Source organism: Poecilia reticulata, chromosome 2 (assembly GCF_904066995.2).
Source record: "Poecilia reticulata chromosome 2, P_reticulata-male-v2, whole genome shotgun sequence".
NCBI lineage: Eukaryota > Metazoa > Chordata > Actinopteri > Cyprinodontiformes > Poeciliidae > Poecilia > Poecilia reticulata.
The window spans coordinates 4,042,041-4,047,216 of record NC_088831.1 but is presented as its reverse complement, the minus strand read 5'-3'; the positions used below and the strand labels follow the sequence as shown (position 1 = coordinate 4,047,216).

Here is a 5,176-nt window from a genome sequence, read left to right as displayed (position 1 = left end):
CTAGCATTAAACAGCATAGAACGTTTTCTGTTTCTGTCCAAGTGTGTCTCTGTGATAAACTGAAAAAAGTAAAGAGACAATCTTTAATGAATCGGTATGGATTTTTGACTTGATACTATTCCCCTACAGAGATGCACAAAGAAGCGGAAGGAAATTAATTGGGGATTTAGGAAAGGGACAGAAAAGGGCAGTCGTGGGTAGAATGGAAAGAAAATCTCCGGTGATAGACGAAGGAATGCCGGGGTAAAAACCCCGACGATGTGGACGACTCACTTATCCGCATGACCTTTTTGAGAGTGAAAATCTCTCGCGTGTTAAGGTTGTCGAACATTTTACCAGTAAACAGACACGGCTGAGATATGTAAAGCGGCGAGACCAGATATCTAGATTTGATTGAATAAAAACGGTGAAAGTACTCCAGGTGAGACGAAGTGAGCAGACGATAATTGAGCAACCTTTTGCGCCAAATACGCGCCACACGAGTGTTTTTTTTTCTTTTTTTCCCCGTTTTTCCCCCACTTAACCCTGCCTCTCCACAAATGTTTAAAGGGCTTCATTCTGCTAAATTGTGCTTAAAAAAGGGCAAACTGCACTCATCCTCACTGCTGGTTAAGTAGAGAAGCAACCGAAAACAAAAAAAAAAAAAAAGCCCAAGAACAGGTGAGTGACAGCGTGGCCCCGGCTTGCTAAAGCACTCCATTGAATTATTTAGCTCCTGCATAAACATTTCCCTCCTGCCACCGGGAAGGAAAGGGCCTCCTCTTCCTGAGTTATGACAGTAAACCAGGTTCGGCGGCGGGCCTCTTCAAAAATAATAGGCCTTTAAGGGCTTGAGTTAAAGCAGAGGAAAGATTCTCCCTGACAACTCACTCGGCGGCGGCAGCAGTTGCCGAGCTCCACAACCCAAAGCGCCCAAGGGGTCTTGGGGTAGTAATGAAGGACCGTTCTGCTTACTTCATAAACTTGTCACATCTCCTTTCCATTTTATTTCCTGAACAAACCTGATTATTTCTCTCCCCCCGCCTCACCCAACACTTCCACGGCGCGGGTCAGTTAATAAATATATCAGTTTGCCGTCCCTTTAAAAAAAAAAAATTGCTGCAGTATTAAAAAAAAAAAAAAAAAAAAAGCAGCACGGGAATAAAATATGGATGAGGTTGCCGCGGTGCTCCAGGTGTGTCAAGTGTGATTTAATATGAAGGACAGGCGCACGGCGAGGGAGGGGAGATTACTGACGAGAGCATAGGTGCACAGCGTGACCTCTGACCTCCGAAGAGCAGCTAGTCAACTAATACTGCTGGGTGGAGCCTCATCAACATAGCCTGACCAATTAGCAGCCAGGAACAGAGCCTGACCAGCCTATCAGCCTCTCTGATCAACTACAAGTCACATCAATCTGTTAGCATCTGCTGGAATCCAGTTTGTTGTCACCATGAAAGGAGTCGACACTGAAATGCTTTGTGAATTAAATCAGGATTAACCGATTAAAACGAAACGTAATTATATGAAGGTTTTGAGCCAAACAACCAGTTTTTACGGAGCGAGAGCTTTAAAGATTTCCCAACGTGTTGGATGGTTTAAAAGCAGCAAAATCCACATATTTTGGCATTTAAATAAATTAATAAATACAGAATCATAAACCCTAAAGTTCTTATCCGATCAAAGTTATGGTTTGAGAAAATGCCCTGTTGCATTTATGTAATGTGTCTCCTTCAATGTGTATTTTTCCAGATTTTCTAAGGTTAGAGATGTAAAGAGGTCAATTATGTTTTGTGATACGACAGAATGAATTTTGGAAATGTTTCATTAATGAATAACCAAGTCTTGGTATCTATAAAGCAGGATGCGCTTTGGACGTTTTCATGCTTATCTAGACGAGGCTCCTGAATGTCCCCAATGTGGGACAGTAGAAAATATTTCTATTGATTTCCTTTAATTTAATTACAGTTAAATAACCAGTAAAGAAAAAGACCAGCAACCAGCGCACCAACCAATCAGGAAGCTAAGCCACCATCCAACTAATAAACTAGTCAATTAACAAATAGATATCTAACCAATGAACCGGTTATCTCAAATAACTATCCAACCAGTCAATGCACCAAGCAGCTATCCAGCCAACTTGCTAAAAAAAAAAATCACCTAACCAGTCAAGAAATCAACAAGACCAACAATTTAGCAATTATTATCAATTTTACTGAATAACTGGACGATGTCTCTGAGGCCTTAAATGTTGAGGTTCTCCTGCCAGTCGGTTGATTGGTTGTTTGATTGGTTTATTGATTCATTGAATGGTTAGCTGGTTTATGTCTGCCTTGTTGTCACTCGGTAAATGGGCCTTCATGTTGATTGGTTGGTTATGGAGCTGATTTAGGCCTGGCTGGTTGGCTTACAGCCACACCAGCTGTAGTGTGTAGGTTGGTTATTGATCTGATCTGGTTAAACAAAATGAACTAATTGTTCCTCTAGTTGATTTGTTGAATGTTTGGTAGATTATCAACCGGTTTGAAAGGTTGACTGATCGGTCACACCAGACGGCTGTTCATCACCGCTGTTATCAAAAATATCTGATCTCTTAATGTATTCTGGTTAATTTGCTTGTGATTTATGAAGGTTTTAATTTGGTATTTATCCAGATTTTCCACGTCTTTCTCTCTCTAGAGCCCCAGGACAGGAAATGGCTTTTCTTTGGTTGAGTGGATGGAAGTTTATGGACCGTGAAGGCAGCCGAATCGCCTCCAAAACCTCCTGATGCCGGTTGCCTTGCTGGCTAATGGTTATACAGCTTCCCCTCATGTTTCCAGCAACTCTTTACACCTCCCCTTGTTTTCCACCTTGTCTCCCATCCCTGACCTCAGAGTGCCACCTCCCCCTCGTGCATCACTTCTCCTGTTTTTGTGCAAAAGTGGCAGCCTGCGTTCCCGGCAGAGAAACTCCCTGTCAGAGCACAAACGGTGAGCTGGATGCAGTCGGCAGCAGGGTTTCTCAGCCGCCCCGCGTGTCCTCTAAATCTGCTGAGCCCCGAAAAAAAAAAAAAAAAGCAAACTCTTTCTCTCTCCCGTCGAAAACTCACAAAGGGGCGCAGGAGTTGCTCTTGAACGGCGCGACACGACAGCTCCGCACGCGGGAAGCGCCGCCTCCTGCCAGCCTCTGCGAGTGGAGCAGTCAGGAGCTTCACTCTTTCAACTGGAAACCTCATTTCCACCACAGAGGAAGGAGCCAGCTCTCCCACTTCCAGCTCCCACATTTGCATTTCTGCTTAACAAACAATCAGGCAGAAAGCCGGCGCTCTTCTCTCTCATTACCAGCAAACACACAGCCAGAACAAACCGAACTACGACCAGGTGATGGGCAGAGGTGGGTACAGTGGCCAGAAATTGTTCTCAGGTAAGAGTAACACTACTTTAAAATATTTTCACTCAAGTAAAAAGTAGCCATCTAAGTAATTACTGAAGAAAGAATTTTAAAAAAGTATTTGGTAAAAAGCCTACTCACGTACTGAGTAACTGATCAGGTTATCAATAATTTAATATTTAAAAAGGACATCATCAGATGGACCAAATTATAAAATCAAGTGAAAATTTGGGTATTTTAACGATCAAAATGACAAAAAAAAAAAAAATCAGGCATTTTTTGATTTTTCAAATCAGTTTCTTTCAATAGAAACTTATAAAACTTTAACAAAAACTGCCGGTGTGAGTCTGTCTGCTGAGTTTTTGGTTAAAATAAGTTTTTTTTTCATTCAGTGGGAAGAAAATCCAGAAATTTAGCTCAAGAGCAGAAATACTTCATAATGAAATTACTCATGTAAAAATAAAAAGTACAGTGTAGTAAAATGTTTTTCTTTTTTTTTTTAATTAAAAAAAGTTACATAAGTAAATGTAATTGAGTAAATGTAACTAGCAAGTGTCCAGCTCTGGTGACGGGGCTCAGTGGGCAGCATGGTTGACCCCAGCTGACCCCTGTGAGCCACGGGGACAAACCCACAGGTGTGTAATTCCTTTTCCTGGTTGCCGGCGCAAATATATGTATTCCACTCAATTAAGATGTATTTTCTTTTGTTTCTTTTGTAAGCTTTACGCAAATATATGTGATATTTATTGTTAGCAATATATATTGTGATATTAATTTTACGCCGCGTTGCGCATCCATACCCAGGAGTTTTGAAAGTCATTTCTGCGATTGATTCACAATACAAATCATCTGCAAATACCTTCCACTCTTCACTCGTTATGACATTTAGTGCCAAAAACCAATTGCTGCAACAGAAAAGTCAACCATCCATCCAATAGCTAACACATTTACTGTGCCGATTTTAGATCATCACCTCACACTGAATGTTTTAGTTTTTGCAGGATTTGCTGATGAAAATTTTAATAAATGTGTCTGTGATCATAAACCATATTTTTACTCTCTACTTTGACTAGACCATGACCTTTTCTCGATCGATATGCCCACCATCTTCCTTCTACCTGCTAAAGACAACCCCCGCCCACAGCAGGATGCTGCCACCACCTTGCATCGCCATGGGGACGGAGTGTTGTGTTTGTCCTTTGGGATGACCTCTTATTGTGATGCATCACTTCCTGTCACAATAAAACATGTTGAAATGTTGTGTTGTCAATAATGCCGGTTTTGTACTTGTGTGCGTAATATATTCAATCTGGATGGGAAGCAGCTGCTGCACACACACGCACACACCCACGCAAACACACACGCACACACATAGAGGCTGCAGCTGGCTGGATGACACATTATGGATGTGTTAATTCATCTCCTCTAAGTTGGTGTATGGTGTCTGCTGCTGGCCGTTCATTAATAGTCCTGTTTTAATTAGCCATTAATGAACCCACACCCCATGTCACAGACAGGACATGAAAAGTGTGTGTGTGCGTGTGTGTGTGCGTGTGTCTGCGTGTGTGTGTAAGGAGCCTTAGCGTGTGGATGTGTTAGCACGTGGACAGCTCCATTCTCCCTCAGTGGCTGCAGAACAATTGGGGGGCCGAGGGGCCCACAGCTAACTTCTGCGCTGCAAGACAATGGCAGTCAGGGGCCCCACCCAACGTGATGCTCCACTGCCCCTACACACACATGCATACACACACACATAATCTGAGACCGGCTCTCCAGTCCATCGCCCTGCTTCCCTCCTGAAAGCAGCATAGCTGCTTCTGATTGG

The 5,176-nt window shown here is 42.6% G+C and overlaps 1 long non-coding RNA gene across 1 annotated transcript; it reads left to right on the top strand.

Moving 5' to 3' along the window:
* Positions 1–638: 638 nt before the first annotated feature.
* LOC103473606 (uncharacterized) lies at positions 639–4,610 on the top strand. Its single transcript, XR_014090729.1, has 2 exons — positions 639–3,384; positions 4,425–4,610. It is a non-coding gene; the product is annotated as an uncharacterized LOC103473606 (long non-coding RNA).
* The last annotated feature ends 566 nt before the right edge of the window (positions 4,611–5,176 follow it).